At 42.1% G+C, this 20,493-nt stretch overlaps 1 protein-coding gene across 1 annotated transcript in view; it reads left to right on the top strand.

The window, feature by feature from the left end:
- Window positions 1-20,493, top strand: part of ANKS1B (ankyrin repeat and sterile alpha motif domain containing 1B) — a 786,862-nt gene that overhangs the window by 468,427 nt on the left and 297,942 nt on the right. The gene's annotated exons all lie outside the window — the stretch shown is intronic.

The following is a 20,493-nucleotide window of genomic DNA, read 5'->3' as shown; positions in this document are numbered from 1 at the left end:
TATGCGGCTAACCGGTACCTAATTCCTTACTACTCAAACGGACTTACCCAACTACGAAGTAGAGGGAGAAGGATGATGTGGAGCACACAGAACCATTCCGAAAAGTCAGTTACTGCCAGGGAGTAACTCCTCTTCTATGAGATAGATGTCGGGTGCTCCTTAGTGGACTTCAAAGGAGGAGGGACGTTGATCTGGCAGGAAGCCGTAACATATCCCGCTAATAGATTCAGAGGGGCTTGGTAAGCGCTAGTAGTAACAATGTATGGTGAGGACAGTGCACCTACAGATTTGACAGTACTCTGCTCGAGAAGTCACAGAGGTAGATAAGATCGTGCAATGTCACAATGCAGAGGTGCAACTTCCTATTGATTAACAAACTTATCATCAGCAATCATCTCGAAGCTCTGAGAGCAATAGCCTGCCTTGGAATGGCCCGGATAGAAGAGTCACAGGACCTACGGAAGGTCAATTTCTGTCAATAAAGACAAGCCTACGATGTTGTGCATCGTGCTAAGGAGTTCGTGTGTTTCGGAAGAAGTTGTAATTATTGTTCATGTGGATAAAAGGAGCATGATACTTGGAAGAAATTTTTTTGGGTTTAAAGCGACAGCACTCTGGTCTTGAAGAAGAGGCTATGGTGATTACGCCGCAAGAGCTGTATCTCGACTGCCGTTGGTGGTAGTAATGACCAAAAACTTTTCCTGAGAGTGCAAAGCGACAGGTTGGTAAGGGAAAAGGGTTGGTGGTTTAAACAGGACAATAACTAGGTGAAAATCCCATGAGGTAGTGCTGACATCCGGTAAGGTTGGCGTCCTTCAGAAACCTGGATAGATGCGCGCTGTAATGTCTGGTATTAGATGGATGAGAGGCCGCTGCGACACGCGGTTCTGTGCAAGGAGAGATCTGCCGAGTGGGCGTTTGCAGTGGAGTGCAGCCGATCGACACCGCCAGCCGTTGTGTCGGAGGAGCGCTGCTGCACTGCGGCGTTTGAGTGCTGAGAAGCAGCTGCTGCACCGTTGGCCATTTGCAGTGCAGGGGGAGTGCACTTGCGTGGCACTGCCATTTGCGTGCAAGGGACAGGATCGACAAGACTTGACATGAGTCGGGTCCCTGCCTCAGTCGCTGAGTACGAGACCCGCTGACGTGCATTGCGTGCAGGGAGCGAGTGCACTGTGCACTGTCATTTGCCGGTGCCAAGGGAAGACGACAAGGTACCTACTAGGACAGGTGGGATCCTGCCTCATGTCTGTGAAGTGTGGTCTGAGCATCAGAAAAAGCTGAGCACTGCCTTTGGTGTTAGCACAGAGGTAGGGTTGCGGGACCCCTACTGTTAAAGTTTCTGTGAATGATTTGCTTCTTCTCCGCTCAGGGAGTAAGAACGCTGCCCCACAGTTTGATATTGCTGGGACGTGGGAGGGTTGACTTTCCATACCCGAAAGAATCTGCTTGGATTCGGCAGTGTGTTTCCACGCTGGATGTAAACAGCTTTCTGATGTGGTTTGCAGCACACAATTCGAGTTTATGTTCTGAACAGAGAGTGGAACGACCCTCGTTTGTCTTTGTGTGAACATGCAGCACTGTTGTTGTTATTATGTGTACATCTGTATCTTGATTGTGGGGGAGCACCACAGTAAGATTCGGATAGGGGATTCTAGAACGTTATTGTTGAGGGAGTAGTCGATGACGACATAGCCGTTGCTAACTGTTGTGAGATATATGGCCCCACGCTGGTGAATGCATCGTTGTTATCCACGTTGTAGATTGGAGAGGAAGACTCCGACAGATTGTCAGACGTCCACCAGTATGACAGATCTTTGACTGGTAAGGTATGGTCAATGATTTTTACTGAGTGCTGTTGTTTGTAAACCATGCAGCAAGTTGAGCCTCTGTGCAGGCATGACATTCTGATCACGAAGTGGCACGGCATGTGCTCAGTAGTGGAGGCGAGTCTCGGCGCCGCGCATGCTCTCTAGTGACATACTTAGAGTGAGTGACAGGTTCTAAGCATGCGTGGCTGGTAGGAGTACTGCTGTAAAAATCTCCGATCAAAGGCGCAGGGGCGCACCGACACCTAAAGTGGAGCACCCACAGGGACACCCATCTCGAAGAACATCAGTTACTGCACAAGGTGAGTAACCTCCTCTTTCCACATCTCTGATATGCTCTCCTTTTTTATTCTCTTGCTTGCCACCAATAACTCCAGCCTCAATACTCCCTTTACCTCTTTCTCTCTTGTGCCTTTTATTTTTCTGTTCTGCCCTTTATGCTTAGAATTCCTTCTCTGAACTCTGTCCGCCAAGCTAATTCCTTCACCACATTCAAATCCCTGCCAAAAACCTCACTTCTATCATTTCACATAGTACAAGCCGGGGTTTCAGGCGAGGTAGAGTAGAGGTTAGGTAGTCAAGAAATAATTAAAAAAGATATAGAATGGGTAACTTGTCAGTCATGCCCTTCATCTACCTCTTGGCCATTTGTGACTCTCACTTGTCATCCTAAATTTAGACTGATTTCAATAGGACTCTATATGGGCAAAAGGGATTTCTGCCCACTCCACGTTAATTGAAGGATTAAGACTTAAAACTGCATGATTTCAAAAGTCATTATTCTACTGAAAGTCTCATTTTTGGAGGAGAACTAAAACAGAGATCCTTACCCACTTCTGGTCATCATTTAACTTTTCCCAAAAGAGACAGTATTAACTCTGGTGCTCTAGTCAATTGTATAATTTTTTAGCATCCAAAATAGGGCGACAAACATCCTGATATCAGGACGCTCACGATTTTAACACATTTGTCTTGCATCCCAACCGCACATCAGTTGAGATGCCCTTTGTCCCGATATCAGGGACTGTTCACCATAAGTCACTGCCAAAGTCCCGGGGCTGGCATGGTGGTGCTTCGTGGGGCAGCTCCCAATGGCGCGCCCGCCTGCCGGCAGGAGCCAACACTGCTGGTGGACCCTAGGCACAGAGGCGGAGGGGGTCTCTGCATGCTGCACCGGTTCCCTCCTTCCCAATCAGAGCTGCGGGGGCGGGGCTTGCAAGCACCGGAAGTGGGCAGAGAGCTCTCTGCCTCCCCACCCCATCCACTCGACCTGACCCAACTCAACCCTAGGAGCCAGAGGGACCTGCAAGATGCTTTCTGGGAGCTGCCCCAGGTAAGCACCGCTGGGGACTCCCCACCTCGCCCCCCGGCAGGTCCCTCTGGCTCTTAGAGTTGGGGCCCCTTCCATGGCACAAAGAGCCGGAGAGCGCCACACTGGACTCCCGCCATCCCGGGAAGTGCAGTGAGCCGGTGCAGCTGCAAGCTGGGGGAGAAGCCTGCCCCAAAGCAGCGGCGCAGCACCACTGGTGGAGCCGCCGCCGCCACCTGGCTCCGGGTGGCTGGAGGGGGCCCCGTCACTGTCCCGCCCCACAGATCACATAGCTCTGCTCCCCACTCACCGTACAGATAGCTCTCCCTGTGGTGCGCGGGCTCCGTTCAGTGCTGGGCACTGCACATGCCAGTGGGGTAGATAACAACCTGGCCCCCGCCATGCCACCCCCACACGGCCAGGCCACCTGGGCCACTGCCCACCAGCAGCCGTGACCCAACTAAGGTGTTTGGCTGGGGATTGCAGCCTGCAGCGGCCGGAGGCGGAGAGGGCACGGAGGGGTCCACAGCAGAGAGCAGGGGCGAGTGATGTCTCGATGTGGGGCGGTTTCTCATGTGCCTCCCCAACTATCTCCCACAGCAGTGGTGAAGGTGGTTATAAAGCCAGTCAGGAGAGTCAGTGGCCACTTTGAGTGAGTCTGCCCTGCAGTTTAAGTGCAGGGTTAGAGGGACCTGAGTCAGCTGAGCTGTGTTAGGGAGCCCTGGGCTTAGGGTGACCAAAGGTCCCAATATTAGAGGCTTTGTTTTATATAGGCAATTATTCCCCTCCCCCACCCCCACCCCCGGAAAAAAAAATTGTCCCGATTTTTTACACTTGCTATCTGGTCGCCCTAATCCAAAAGTGTATTAAATGCCTCACAAAACAAGTAAAAACGGATTATTTGCTGAAGAGCATACATGAGTACTATGTGGAGACATAAGGATCTACCTATAGGAATGTGATTGTAAGGCTGAGTCCTTATGGAGAAGAGCACTGTCTACCATATCAACATATGTGGAGCTGGGAATACTCCTCAGGCCAGATTGGTAGTGATCTTGTGAGCGGCTTCCCTTCCTCTGTAGTGTCAGGTATCATTTGCTTGCCAAGATAATCTGAGGATCTCTCACTTAATTGGTTTCCTACTATTGCAGAGGCCTTGGGAATTTGTGTACCTCAGTCCTTCCTGTTCTCTGCCTGTGGCACATCATAGTTTAGTTTTCTGAGGGCTTTAATACTTTGGTCTAATTTCAGTTGTTGGGTTTAGTGTGAGGGTGCTGGTTGCCTGTGATATAGGGGTCACACTATATGATCTGGTGGTCCCTCTTGGCTTTAAAATCTATAATTCAATGACCCAGATCATTAACATAAGAGCATGTTCATCTCATTACAATCAGCAGTTTACTGACAGTTTATTTCTTAATAAATCCTTGCAGCTGAATCCCGTAAGGTCGTGTGAGAGTTATACTTGCTGTGCCACTTAATGTCTCTGCTTCATAACCCATGGTGCCACAAAAACTACCAGAACTTTGCTTTCCTGGCAAATGTCACCTGATGCTTTTACATCTTAATTCAAGTTAGAACTGATTGCGTTATATAAGCCCTCCATAGTTCTTGTTGAATTATTCATTGCTAATAATGTTGGTGAAAAAATTGTGGATTATTCTTGAACCGAATTTAGTTTAAAAATATATGTTTATTTATTCATGACTAATCACTGGATAGTTTGGATGGATAAACGTCATTTTATTGTTTAGGAACTGTCCAATTTGAGTATTTGCTAGTTGTGTTACTTAGTTATTTCTTTTTTCTGACTGGATGTCTGAAACTTTTTAAAGAGCATAATTGCAAAGAATGAATTCTCTTGTTCAGGCACAAATAACCTTATTTGCATGTGATTATGGTATTTGTATAAAGAGCAGCCGTTCCCCCCAAAATTTATGCAAAGACAAATCCATTCACCAGGAATGTTTGCAAACAGTTGAATAACAAGGGAATATGAATGTGGCTGAGTCAAACAGTGACTCACAATTTGAGTGAATGTCTACACATGCTGATTTTGAGTACCCAACCAGCTCTAGTTTTGGGGCTTGTTTACATAAGAAGATAAGAATGGCGATACTAGGTCAGACCAATGGTCCACCTAGCCCAGTATCCTGTCTTATTACAGTGCCCTGTGCCAGATGCTTCAGAGGGAGAGAACAAAACAAGGCAATTTATTAGTGATCCATCCCCTGTCATCTCTGACTACTAGAAGCTGGGACTGGGTTTGGAGACACCCAGAGGATGGGGTTGCATCCCAGTCCATCTTGGATAATAGCCATTGATGGACCTATCCTCCATGAACGTATCTAATTCTTTTTTGAACCCCTTTATGCTTTTGGCCCTCACAACATCCCCTGACAATAAGTTCCACAGGTTGACTATGCATTGTGTGAAGAAATAATTCCTTTTGTCACATATTAATTTCATTGGGTGACCACTGGTTCCTATCTTGTGTGATGGGATAAATAAGACTTCCTTATTAACTTTCTCTGCATCATTCATGATTTTATAGACCTCTGCCATATCCTGCCTTAGTTGTCTCTTTTCCAAACTGAACAGTCCCAGTCCTTTTAATTTCCCTTCCACTAATCATTTTTGGTGCCCTTCTCCATATTTTTTCAAATTCTAATATATCTTTTTTGTGATGGGGTGACCAGAACTGCGTGCAGTACTAAAGGTGTGGGTGTACCATGGATTTACATAATGGCATTATGATATTTTCTGTCTTATTATCGATCCCTTTCCTAACATTCTGTTAGCTTTTTTGACTGCCTTTGCACAATGTTTTCAGAAACTCTCTGCGATGACTCCAATATCTCTTTTTTGAGTAGTAACAGCTCATTTAGACCCTATCATCTTGTATGTATATTTGGAATTATGTTTTCCAATGGGCATTACTTTGCACTTATCAACATTGAAATTCATCTGCCATTTTGTTGCCCATTCATTCAGTTTTGTGAGATCCTTTTATAACTCTTCCTAATCTGCTTTGGACTTAATCATCTTGAGTAATTTTGTGCCAGCAAACTTTGTCTCCTGTTTACCCCGTTTTTTCAGATAATTTATGAATATGTTGAACTACACTGGTCCCAGCAGAGATCCTTGGGGGATCCTGCTATATAGCTCGCTCCACTGTGAAAACTGAACACTTACTCCTACCCTTTGTTTCCTATCTTTCAACCAGTTATTGATCAATGAGAGGACCTTCCCTCTTATCCCATGACTGCTTACTTTGTTTAAGAGCCTTTGGTGAGGGTTCTTGTCAAAGGCTTTCTGAAAGTAGAAGTATGCTGTGTCCATTGGATCACCCTTTTCCACATACTTGTTGACCCCTCAAAGAATTATAATAGACTGGTGAGGCATGATTTCCCTTTACAAAATCTTTGTGACTCTTCCCTAACATATCATGTTCATCTTGCGTCTGATAATTCTGTTCTTTTCTATAGTTACAGCCAATTTGCTTGGTACTGAAGTTAGGCTTGCCAGTTTGTATTTCCCAGGATCACTCCTCGAACCTTTTTTAAAAATTGATGTCACATTAGCTGTCTTCCAGTCATCTGGTACAGAGGCTGACTTAGCAATAAGTTACATACCACAGTTAGTAGTTCTGCAATTTCATATTTGAGTTCCTTCAGAACTCTTGGGTATATACCATATGGTCATGCTGGCTTATTATTGTTTATGCTACAGAATTTACAATTGCTGACAGTATGTGTCAACAATGGGTGCAACTAACTCGTAGATTTTCACCATGTTTTTTGAAAAGTTACTGAAACCAGTTTATCCATGCCAACATTTGGAGCTAAACTGTGTTCAGGACCAGTTTGGCTGTTGCTAATACCCATTGTCAACAAGGGGTAAATTCTACAGTGTGGCCAAGACTGTAGGGTCTTTGAACAATAAGCCTAGTTTCTGTATTTCAGTCTTGACTTTTATACCTAGTTCATTATTATTAGAGCTGGTCTGAAATTTTTCACCACATTATTGTTTTTCATTGAAAAGTGCTGATTTGTTGAACCTGAAACTGTGAAACAGGGTTGGGTTTGACAAATTTCTCAACTGGAAAAAAATGTTGGGCAAAAACAAAGTTTCAAAATTATCAGACTGTGTCATTTAGACCTTTTCAAAATGAAAAAATTGAATTTTCGAGTTCAAATGATTTTTCATTTAGAAATTTAAGCTAATTAGATTGAAAAAAGGTTTTTAAAAGTCTAAATCAAAACAAAATGCTTTGAAATTATCTAAATGAGATGTTTCAACTAACCCAAAATAAAAAAAAGTTTGTGTTTTTTATTATTTTTTGAAATATTAGCTTTTCATCATGATTTGATCTTTTGGAGCCTAGGATTGACTTTGACCAACTAAATCAAGGTTAAATGTGCTAACCTGCATCTACACTACGAAAAAAGATGAGGTTAAATTTGGATTAGCTCAAACACGTTAGCAAAACCCAACCTGAGCTTGACCATCTTTCCCAGTCTAGACAAACTCAGAAGTGGGTTAGCTGCCTTGAGGTAGCTAGCTCAATTAAAAAAAAACAAACTAACTCACTCTTTTTTTCCCTTTATTCTAAAAAAGGCATGAGAAAGGAGATGAGAGAAAAAGGAAGAGGGCACATATAGATGTGATAGATATTGTGAGTGATGAGACACTAAAAATCTAGGGCATGGCAGAAAAGGAGTCAGTGATAAAAGCTGTTAAATTGGGAAGGTGGAAATAAAAACAAATGAGGAGAGGTAGCTGAAAGAAGAGAGGGAAGCATAAAATTCAATTTGAAAGAACAGGAAGAGGAAGGGTACTGAAAATAAGACAAAAGGAAGGTGTCCTTCCAAACTGACATAACACAAAAAAAATTCTCTAGAAATATCTAAACATTCCATCTTGTATAGATTTAAGATTCAACACCTTTAGAAATGAAGTTGGCTATAGTGTCATACAGGCCTTTCTACCAGTGCCACTAGACCTTATTAGAAACCTAAGCAGCTTTCAAGTTCCTGAATGTTAAGGCTACCATTTATTTTATGGTCTTGCAAACTTTCAGCCTGCATGCACCACTGCTTCAGACATTCTTGTGCAGGAATCATAGAATCATAGAATATTAGGGTTGGAAGAGACCTCAGGAGGTCATCTAACCCAATCCCTTGCTCAAAGCAGGACCAACCCCAACTAAATCATCCCAGCCAAGGCTTTGTCAAGCCAACCCTTAAAAACCTCTAAGGATGGAGATTCCACCACCTCCCTAGGTAACCCATTCAAGTGCTTCACCACCCTCCTAGTGAACTAGTGTTTCCTAGACCTCCCTCACTGCAACTTGAGACCATTGCTTCTTGTTCTGTCATCTGCCACCACTGAGAACAGCCTAACTCCATTCTCTTTGGAACTCCCCTTCAGGTAGTTGAAGGCTGCTATCAAATCCCCTCTCACTCTTCTCTTCTGCAAACTAAACAATCCCAATTCCCTCAGCCTCTCCTTGTATGTCATATGACCCAGCCCCCTAATAGTTTTTGTTGCCCTCCGCTGGACTCTCTCCAATTTGTCCACATACCTTATGTAGTGGGGCGACCAAAACTGGACAAAATACTCCAGGTGTGTCCTCACCAGTGTTGAATAGAAGGGAATAATCACTTCCCTCGATCTGCTGGCAGTGCTCCTACTAATACAGCTCAATAGGCCATTGGCCCTCTTGGCAACAAGGGCACGCTGCTGACTCATATACAGCTTCTCATGTACTGTAGTACCCAGGTCCTTTTCTGCAGAACTGCTGCTTAGCCAGTCGGTTCCCAGCCTGTAGCAATGCATGAGATTCTTCCTTCCTAAGTGCAGGACTCTGCGCTTGACCTTGTTGAACCTCATCAGATTTCTTTTGGCCCTGTCATAAACAGATAAGAAAAGTTAATAGCACAGAAGTACTTTATATCTCTTTGACTGTAAAGGGTTAACAAGTTCAGTAAGCCTGGCTGTCACCTGACCGGAGAACCAATCAGGAGACAGGATACTTTCAAATCTTGAGAGGGAGGAAGTTTCTTGTGTGCTGTTTAGTTTTTTGGTTGTTGTTTCACATCTGGGCTCTAGCACCGCACATGGAACAGGGTTTCTCCAGTCTCTGATACAGGTTTTATAGATCCTAAATAGTAGAGTCTAGGTAGATGGCGATTATGTATTGTTTGTTTCTTTATTTGAAAATGCATTATGTGTGATGGTTTATTGTTTGGGCTGAAAAGATTAGATTTGTATTTTTGCTGGGAGATTTAATTTACTTAAATACTAGCTGGGAGATTCCAGTGTCTATAGCTGAAAAGACCCTTACCTAATCCATTTTAATTACAAAGATAATTTTACTGTGTTTTTTTTATTAAAAGTTTCTTGTTTAAGAACGTGATTGTTTTTTTTTCTGTGAGACCCCAGGGGCTGGTCTGGATTCACCGACTGTGGAGAAAGGAGGGAAGGGGAGAGGGCTAATTTCTCTCTGTCCAGGAATTACTGCTCTCAGGAGAGTCTGGGAGGAGAAGAGGAGGGGAAGTGCATTTCTCTTTTTAAGATTCAAAGATTTGAATCACACAGTGATCTTCCAGGTCACCCTGAGTCAGGCATGACTTGCCCTTGGTGAATCCATGTTGACTGTTTCTGATCACCTTCCTCTCCTCCAAGTGCTTCAAAATGGATTCTTTGAGGACCTGCTCCATGATTTTGCCGGGGACTGAAGTGAGGCTATCTGGTCTGTAGTTCCTCGGATTCTCTTTCTTCTCTTTTTTTAAATATGGCCTTTCTGCCAGCGCTCTTAATTCTTTTTTGAGCATTTTGTTCAAAAATTTCTCTATGGTCCACTTCTGCTACTTTGCAAGACAAATGTTCCTGAGGACAGAGCCACACAAAAATGCTTTTAAAAATGTGTTTTAATTATGATGTTTTATGCTGCCATAAACTATAGTATAAAATCTTCTTTTCCTAAAAACAGTATCTCAAAATGCTTTACTGAACTAAATAATGCGTTTAGAATCAGGTTGTCATGCCAAATTTGAAGATCTTTTTCTTAAAAATAGTGAGAAGCAATGACAATAATTACTCATAAGTGGTGGGCATACTGTTACTATTATCCCTAAGAACTTCCTGAGACTCCCATGCAAGCAGCAGGAAAAACGTTCTCAGTATTAATTTAATTGCTGCCTCACCACAGCACTTTCTGAGAAACAATCTCTTTCTTCCTCTGAAAAGACTGTGGTTCACTTTCACTGAAGCTGGAGCATGAAGGAGTAAATTATACCTCCTGTGCCCCAAGGAAGATTTCTTGCAAGGTTGGCAGGTAGTTATGCTGCTGCCGCCCTTCTGCAGGGATTTCTATTAGAGGGAAGAATTTTAAGTTACACCTAGGGCTCCATTAAGACATGATCCTAGTGGTCCCATGCCTCAAACCTCTGGGGGAACAACATGGGGCATGACCTCCACCCAACTTAAGGGGGAAAGAGCTGAACTGGACTTCATCTGTAACCTCTCTGGACCCAACACATGGTCCCAGCACATGGTGCCAGGAGCTAATCCTACTACACTGGGATAAAAGCCTTCTTCCCATTGTCAGCTAGTGTCCTCAAGAAGAAGCAGTTTGTGTGGCAGTGCTGAAGGCTCAGAATTCAAACCCATTGATGAAGCGTGATGAAATGGTTGTTAGAACTGTAGTAACAGAATTTGATTTTACCTTTGTTTTGAAAACACTCTTTTTCTCTCTCTCTCAGAAATTACAAACAAAAAAACTACATTTAAAATAATATTATTTAGGTTGCAAAATCAAGTGCTTGAAAGTTAGGAAAATTTCAGATAATCTGATATTGCCAAGTACGCTTAATTTACCCCCTTTGTATGTATGCATTTTGACCTTTATGGCAGGATTACATACTATTTTTCCATAGGACCTTAGTCAAGGCAGAGGGTGAACACACAAGGGGGCTGAATTAAGGTTGCACTCATAAGTGTAAATCTGGCATTTCCTAACCTTTGATAGTTTGATTTCACAGTCAAAATTTTCTGTTAATGCTATATATATGTAATAAATATATATTGACTTGATAAACAACATTTCAAATGAGTTGTTGTTTGGGTAAATAATATCTGAACAAAAGCAGTTCATATATACAAAAAAAGCCAACTAGAAAAAAGTATAATTCAGTCAACCTTTGACAAATCATCCAACAGGTTCCTAGCCAAAAGATTAATTATCCTAACAACTCATGCATGTAGGAGTGAAAAAAAAAGGAGAGCCAGAGTCCCTCATTTCTTCATCCTGGGTCAGAAAGTCCCAGGATGGATTGATTTAAATCATTGATTTTAAATGTTTTACATTTGTGCGTTTTAATTATTTTCCTAAAGAAAGACTGGTTCTTATTGGCTAGTAACCATTAAAATATATTGCATTAGTACTAACTATAACCTTTACACTATATTTGGTGCGTCTTTTTGCTAACCAGGATGATACACTATATCTATACACATTTATTTAAACAATTATGTAGCTTAATTGATATTTATTCAAAGTCTTATTTTTTTAATTATGTTAGAAAATGGTGAATGATGCATCTCTTATTTAATAGATACCTAGCTCTATTTGGCTGGAAATTCAAATTCAATTAAAAATGCACAAAAACAGCATTTTCATTTTTTCAATTAAATAAACTGCCTTAAATGTGCTGGATACATAAACATTTTTCCTCATCAAAACAAGTTTTTCATTAAAAATTGATTTCATTAAACAAAAGAAATATTATCTGTAGTTAGTGAATTGAACTGAGTGTTTCTGGTCACCATGTGCTTCAGGATTTTAGAGCTAGTAGAGCTCATCCTCTTATACCTAGTTTTTATTCATAGATGGGAAGATATGCTGTATTAATTTCAATTGAATATATGGGCCCAAAGAGTAAAAGGTGTTAACGTGACGCAGTCACTGTGCTGGTCCAGCTTGATCATCTCGTATATGAGTCTGTCCCCTGTAGGAGCTTGCATTGGCCCTGCACCCTCCTCCTCCTTCCTCTCTGGATGACTCTACTGGCCTCTTCCTCACCTGTGCCCGAGGATTGTAAGTCATACCAGGACTTCCTAAGGCCTATGGCTTCCTCCTTGGGCATTAAGGCTGAGTTCATGCAGGAGAATACACAAAAATTACTGGGTATTCTCCAGTTATCCGTTCCAGAGAGGGTAGCTCCCCTGATAAATGAAGCCCTCTTGGACCATGTGGAATACCCCAACTTTATTATCCCATACAGCAAAGCATTCTGAGAAACAGTATTATGTTCCTATGCAGAACTTTGAGTACTTTTACTCCCATCCAGCCCCTAACTCTCTCATGGTAACAGCAGTAAATGACAGATCACAGCAGGGGAGATATAAATCCACCCCCAAGGACAAAGAATCTAAGAGGCTGGACTTGATGTGGACAAAAATTTAGCCAATTTCTCCATTGCAGATGCATATTGTAAATCAGCATCTAAATATGATTTCATCAGTTGTGACGCTATGTCCAAATTCATGGATAAGTTGCCAGAAAACTCCAAGAGTTTAAGGTGTTTATTGGAGAGGGCCATCTTGTGGCCAAAACTTGCAATAGGCCCTGGCTGTGGCAAATGCTTCTTCCAGAATTACAGCATCAGCTGTGACCATGAGAAGGGCCTTGTGGTTGCAGAATGCTGGTATAGATCCTGATGTTCAGCAGAGTATTGAGATTTTTGGTGGTTGGGTTTTTGTTTTCAGAGTAAACTATGAGACTTTACACTCATTTAAGAACTCCCAGGCTACTTTGAATTTGTTGGATGTTTATATCCCAGCCACAACAAGGCATCACTTATGCACATTAACAGCTATGGCAGCAATACCTCTCAAAGCAGTGTTTCCAACAGTCATCCTTTCCTGTAAGACAAAGATTTTTCCAAGAAGTGTCATAGGTCACAAAGCAGGAGAGCTTCTGGGCCCTACTTCAACCAGCCAGTTCTCCCTCTTCCGATGCTGAGGAAGCAGCCATTTTGACTTGCATGTCCAGGACAGCATTGCAGTTGACCTCTCAATCCCTGTCTCAGTTCCGGGACAGGCTGTCTTGATTTTCCAGTGCTTGGGACTCAGTAACCATGGACAAATGGGTCCTAAGCACCATGAGATCAGGTTATGCCATCCAATCTTCCCTTCTCATCCTCCTTATCCCATCTCTCTTCAGGGATCCGTCTCACAAGCCACTTATCCTTCAGCAGGTCCAGACCCTGTGTGCTTCGGGAGCTATCGAGGAGATCTCTCTGCAGCATTGAGGGATGAGAGTCTATTTCTGGTTCCCAAATCTAAGGGAGGAATGAGACCTATTCTCAATTTCTCAACAGACTCAACAAATACATCAAATATGTGAGATTCCATCACTCTAGCGATGATTCTTCCTAAATTAAATAACAATAACTAGCTTGCTGCCCTGGATCTTCAGGATGCTGACTTCCATGTAGTGATTTTTCCCAAGTCACAGGAAATTTGTAAGGTTTGTCCTGGCAAGCCAATATTATTAGTACACTGTGTTTCCCTTTGGCCTCTCCTGGGCTCCTTGAGTTTTTACCAATGATAGTAGTGACTACATATTTCAGGAAGAGAGGAATTCATGTCTTCCTGTACCTGGACGATTGGTTAGTGAGGGGCAAGTTAAAAAAAAAAAATCCTTTTGTGTGTTCAGTTCACATTATGTCTTTTCAATCATCTGGGCCTGATCTTGAACAACAGGATGTCAATGTTAATACCAACCCCCCAAAATTTAGTTCATTAGGGCCCTACTAGATTTTATGAGCTCAAGTCTTGTAATCAATCTTTAAGCAGACTCTGAGTCCCACCTCCTTCTGATACTGCCTGTGAGTCACCTGAGTGAAGTATACATCTGCAATCACACAAAAAAGAGACAATTATGCACCTGCACTATAACTATTGTTCTTCGAGCTGTGGGTGCAGACATGTATTCCACAATCCACTCTCCCTTCTCTGCAGCAGAGTCTCAATTCTTGATGTTAAGTGCGAAGGAACTGAGGTGCTTCAGGGTGGCACGACCCTTAAATATCTAGAGGAAGGGCTAAGGGCCACAGGGCATAAGCACCACACCTGTGGGTATAGCTAGGCAAAGTTTTCTGGCTTTGATATGCTCAGTGCGTACACACCTGAGTGAAATACTCATCTGCACCAACCTCTCAAAGAATAACAGTTACAGTACAGGAAAGAAATTGTCATTTTTTAACAATTGAATTGATTTTTCTATTTTGGGTTCTTATATGTGAAATGTTTAATCGGGTATTGTTTTTTAAATTTAGAAAAGTGGTAATTAATCTGTAATAACTATGATGGAAAAAATAATATACATTTTTATATATATATATATATATATACCACCAACAAAAATACTGGAAATTTAGGACTAATACCATTTTTGTGAATGTGTATGTGGTAGAAACAAATTTGTTAGTTTGAACAAATGTCAATATATATTGATGGTACATAGGAAGCTACCCATAAGCAAAATGTAATGAAAACCAGTTAATTACTCTATATTGGACCATATCTTACCCTCATGTGGCCTACTACTCTCCCCTCTTAGGGTTTCTGTTGTCATTGGATTTTCTGCCCATGTGTGTACTATATTCCCCTCCTCAAGAAGGGGTATAGGCATATAATATTAGCTAGTGCTACTAAGATCAGCATTAATTCTTATCTGGATATCCGCATGGCTGTAAGGGAAACATTTTATATAGACAGGTTTCAGAGTAGTAACCATGTTAGTCTCTAAGGTGCCACAATGACTCCTCATTGTTTTTGCTGATACAAACTAACAAATTTATTTAGGCATAAGCTTTCATGAGCTAAAATCCACTTCATCAGATGTATGGAATGAAAAATACAGTAAGCAGTATAAATATTACAGCATATAAAAAGATGGGAGTTGCTCTACCAAGTGGGGGGTCAGTGCTAATGAGGCCAATTCAATTAAGGTGGAAGTGGGCTATTCTCAACAGTTGATTACTTTTATAGTGCTAACGAGGCCAATGCAATCAAAGTGTATGTCGCCCGTTTCCAACAGTTGACAAGAAAATGTGAAGTATCAGAGGGGTAGCCATGTTAGTCTGGATCTGTAAAAGCAGCAAAGAATCCTGTGGCACCTTATAGACTAACAGATGTTTTGGAGCTTCAGCTTTCATGGGTGAATACCCACTTCGTCAGATGCATGTAGTGGAAATTTCCAGGGGCAGGTATATATATGCAAGCAAGCTAGAGATAATGAGGGTTTAGTTCAATCACGAGGATGAGCCTGTGTTCTAGCAGTTGAGGTGTGAAAACCAAGAGAGGAGAAACTGGTTTTGCTAGTTGGCAAGCCATTCACATGTCTTTGTTTAATCTGAAGCTGATGGTGTCAAATTTGGCAGATGAACTGAAGCTCAGAGTTCTCTTTTGAAGTCTGGTCTGAAGTTTTTTGCTGGCAGGATGCCACCTTAGGTCTGCTATAGTGTGGCCAGGAGGTGAAGTGTTCTCCTACAGGTTTTGTATACTGCCATTCTGATATCTGATTTGTGTCCGTTTTATCCTTTTCCATAGCGACTGTCCATTTTGGCCGATGTACATAGCAGGCGGGCATTGCTGGCATATAGTGGCATATATTACTTGAGTGGACGTGCAGGTGAATGAACCGGTGATAGGTATGGCTGATCTGGTTAGGTCCTGTGATGGTGTCGCTGGTGTAGATATGTGGGCAGAGTGTGGCATCAGAGGTTTGTTGCATGGATTGGTTCCTGAGCTAGAGTTAACTATGGTGGGTGTGCAGTTACTGTGAGAATATGTTTCAGGTTGGCAGGTTGCCTGTGGGCCGAGGACTGGCCTGCCACCCAAGGCCTGTGAAAGTGTGGGATCGTTGTCCAGGATGGGTTGTAGATCCCATGATGATGCGTTGGAGGGGTTTTAGCTGGGGACTGTATGTGATGGCCAGTGGAGTCCTGTTGATTTCTTCCTTGGTTTGTCTTGCAGTAGGAGGCTTCTGGGTACAACGTCTGGCTCTGTTGATCTGTTTCCTTATTTCCTCGTACAGGTATTGTAGTTTTGAGAATGCTTGGTGGAGATTTGGTAGGTGTTGGTCTCTGTCTGAGGGGTTAGAGCAGATGAAGTTGTACCTCAGCGCTTGGCTGTAGACAATGGATCGTGGGAGTGGCTGGGTCACTACAAAAAGTCATTTTCCCTCTGCTGATACTCACACCTTCTTGTGAACTGTTGGAAATGGGCGACGTCCACGTTGATTGCATTGGCTTCGTTAGCACTACAAAAACAATCAACTGTTGAGAAAAGGCCACTTCCACCTTAGTTGAATTGGGCTTGTTAGCACTGTCCCTCTATTTGGTAAGGCAACTCCCATCTTTTCATATATATACTGCTTACTGTATTTTTCACTCCATGCATCTGATGAAGTGGGTTTTAGCCCATGAAAGCTTATGCCCAAATAAATTTGTTAGTCTCTAAGGTGCCACAAGGACTCCTCGTTATTTTATGTAGTGTGGCTGTTATCATCTCTTAATGCCTTCAGGCACAACCTTTACCAGAGCCCCATTCCAGCAAACTAGAGACAGAGCCCCAGATCCACAAAGGTGCTTAGGCACCTAAACCCTAGACATCTCTTCAATGCATAGAACTCCCACTCACCTGCTGCCTAAGCATGTAGGTATCTAAACTCACTCAGCAACTAAATTTTGCTTTAAAAGTTACCTAGTTACCTATGTTTCTGCCTCCAAGCATGAGTGCCACAGCCTCCCTCCAGGGATCTGACCACATATCTCCTACCTAAGCCCCAGAGCAATTCACAAACTGGGGGATGATAGGTGGAGGAGCACCTCTCTATCCCACGTGGCCTAATCTGCTAAGCATCTTCTCAACACCCCTACTATATTGGACTCTGTTCAAAATCTGGCAACTGCAGCAGGAACAACCGCCACTGCCCACCTTATGCATTTTAGCCCAATGGTTACCGCACTCACTGGGATGTGGGAGATCCAGGTTCAATTATCCTTTGCCAGATGGGGAGAAAAAATTTGAATAGGGGTGTTTTACATCTCAGGAGAGTGTTCTAACCACTGAGCTTTGGGATATTCTAATGTGGGGCTCCCACAGTCTCTCCTGTTGAAGCTCTTCCACTTTGGATAAAATAACTAAAAAGTCATTAAGCCAGGGAGAGTGACTCTACAGTCCAGTGATCGGGCATTCACCTGGGAGATGGGAGACTCAAGGTCCAGTCCCCCTGCTCCAGTGCCTTTTTAATTATTCATCCAAAGTGGAACAGAACAGATTGAGTGAATCCCATGTCAGCATATCCTATAGTTCAATGGTTAGAGTACTCTCCTGAGCGGTAAGAGGTGCCTGTTCAGAGTGTTTCTACCCATCAGCCAGAGATGGGAATTGAACCCTGGTCTTCCATAAACCAGGTGAGTGCTCTAACTGCTAAGCTAAAAATGATTAGGTGGGCATGACCAGAACCACCTCCTCCATCTGATTTGTGTAGAATGAGGCAGGCATCTAACTCTTCACAAGAAATGACTTAAGTGCCTAAGCCACCTGGCTCCAGGAGAGGGGTTCCTAGTGTGGATCACTAGCAGAGATAGGCTCTGGCCTGCAGCTGGACTTAGGCACCTATATCTGTGATAGGGGTGAGGCTCAGTGTACGCACCTCTCATTGGCATCTCCAATTTGCCAGTATAGGTGGTTCCCTGCCTAGCATGCTAGCTTTTGTGGATCCTATTCTCAGGATCCCATTTCTCCCCATTCATTGTATAGGGAACCTAGGCACTTAACTCAGGCTTCGTGGATTGCCATGTTGTTCCATTGATTTAATTGACACCTAAACGCTTAAGCCCCTTTATAGATGTGGGGCAAAGATATTTCCACAAGTTCTCAGGAGGAAGACATAGTGCAAAATTCTCTGCTGATCTCAATCCAGAAGTTAAGTCTCTTGGTGGACCCTGTACCTGGACAGAGCCAGTTGCAGGATCAGGAACATATCGAGCGATGTAAATTAGTCATGAGGTGCAAGATAGTCAGGAAACAGATGGATGTGGCAAAGATGCACTGATTTGTTATTCTGCAGTACTGCAAAATGAGTCATAGGTTTTATCTATACTAAGAGAGTCCCCTGGTTCAAGGACATTGATTTAAAAATTGATTTAGTTAAACTAGTGCAAACCCCTAATGAAGACACACTGAAACCAGTTAAACCCTCACTTATATCAATTTGGTTTGTGTTATTAAATTACCAGTTCAGGTCAAATTGATATGAGCAAGGGCTAAATATTTCTAGATTAGGGATTTGCACCAGTGTAACTAGATCAGTTTTTAAATCTGTTTAGTTAAATTGATCAACTTTTCTGTTGTAGTCAAGACAATAGCTCCTGTTACAGAAGAAGGAGAAGGCAGGTAATAGGAAAATGAGGCATGACTAGTAAAAAAGAGGGCCTGCCCAGTGAGAAAGTCCCACTAAACCTAAACTGTGGACTTGCAAATGTCCAGAAGTCAGTAACTGAATGGTGTAAGATAAAGCAGCAACCCCAGAGACAAGCTGTAAAATCTACCTGCACCACTGTAGATCTCTCTAACGCTCCAGGCAGCACACACAATGGACATGGACTATCTGTGTGAGCCTCTCTATGGTTCCTTTGTGCAGTGCCCTGAGCGCAGGTAGTACACTAATGTACACCTTTCACTGCAGAATTGGTATTAATGTTGCATAATGGCCATGTGAATAATGACAACAATTTATTTAAATACCTTGAACTCCAAAGGCCTTTATTTGTTTCCTGAGTCATAACTAGGACTACATGTGAACAAAATATAAGAACTAAATTTTATTGTGTTTTGCTTCTTCCAAAAAAAGTAAAACAGACCAAAAAAAAAAGATTTTTGCCAGCAATTTCTGTACAAATACAGCAAAAATTAAAATAATCAAGTTCAGTCCTGCCCAATAGTGCAATTACTATCATATATTTTGAGAAATACATTCACAGTGATATTAGGACTTTTATTAAGAATTATAAAAATTGTTGTTTGTACTATTTTTGTGTTTCTCCCAGCAGCATTAGTGCCAGGAGTCCAGGTAAAGAGATCTCAGAGAAAGGAATTAGAAGAAATTCCTCTGGGTAAACTAGTTCAGAATAAATCAGTCTGACATCATTATTGCTAGATGCAAATACTGTATATCATGGAGAGAAAGGGGATTTTCTGTTGTGTTTCTAGCCCTGGAAGGTCATGAGATATCGTATCTTGAAATTTGAATGGGTCCAGGAGTGAAACTTGTCAAATGAAAAGTCATTGGTTTAAACACACTTTTTATTGGATTGTATAGCTAACACCTTTAACCATTAAAATTCAGAGATGTTAAAATCTAACCAACTTTTTAATACACATGGTATAGCTTACTTTAACATTTAATTAAGCTTGGATGATGAAATTAGATTTGGTCATGATCTGGCAAATTAATGCATTGGTTCAAATGCTTATGCTTGTGCATATTCCCCCTGTTCCTGACTCTGTTCTGACTTACACAGTTGTGAATCAACTGTAACACCTTTAGAGTCAATGAAATTATTCATGTGCAACGCCAGAGGAAGTAAGGTGAACCATTATTTTCAATGCGATCCTGTATGAACATAGATGTTAGCACCAGTATATCTGTCTCGGGGCTGGAAGTTTGAGGGTGCCCTTTGTAATCAATAGGTGTCTTCCTATTCACTTCACCGGATGCTGAGTTGGGGCTTTGGTTTATCGGAATTTCTGATTCTCATACATGAGCAAAGTGCTGCAACATTTAGTTTTAAATTCTGCAGGGGAATGTTTAAATTCAAACTATTTGCATTGATTTTGTTTGTGTGTGTGCCATGAAAACATGCTGGTTTAATATTAGGTTTAGTAAAAATAATTTCTAACAAAACCTAACATGGTCATCCAAAGTAATAGAAAGCTACTGCAAAAATTGTTGGGTTTAAATAATGCATATGGTTAGTTCAAAGTTCAATGAAAGGAGGAAAGCCAAAGTCTAAGCACTTGAATGATGTAGTTCTTTAGCATTCAGTTTATCACTTGTGCCTTTGACTTTTCCCTTGTATATTAAGAAAGAATACACAACCTCTTTGCTATTCATTGAGAGTCACATCTGTTATCATTCAACATTCATTTTGTGAGAAAGGATCTGTACTTTCAATTTTGCTTTGTTAAAAATATCTCTTTAACTGTTAATTTGAAATGGTAACCTTTCATTTTGAATCATAAATAGGCTAGAATGAAGGTTTTCTTGTGTCTAAT

Source organism: Chelonoidis abingdonii, chromosome 1, assembly GCF_003597395.2.
Source record: "Chelonoidis abingdonii isolate Lonesome George chromosome 1, CheloAbing_2.0, whole genome shotgun sequence".
Lineage (NCBI taxonomy): Eukaryota > Metazoa > Chordata > Testudines > Testudinidae > Chelonoidis > Chelonoidis abingdonii.
The sequence above is the reverse complement of the archived record's forward strand: the minus strand, read 5'-3'. Positions and strand labels throughout refer to the sequence as shown.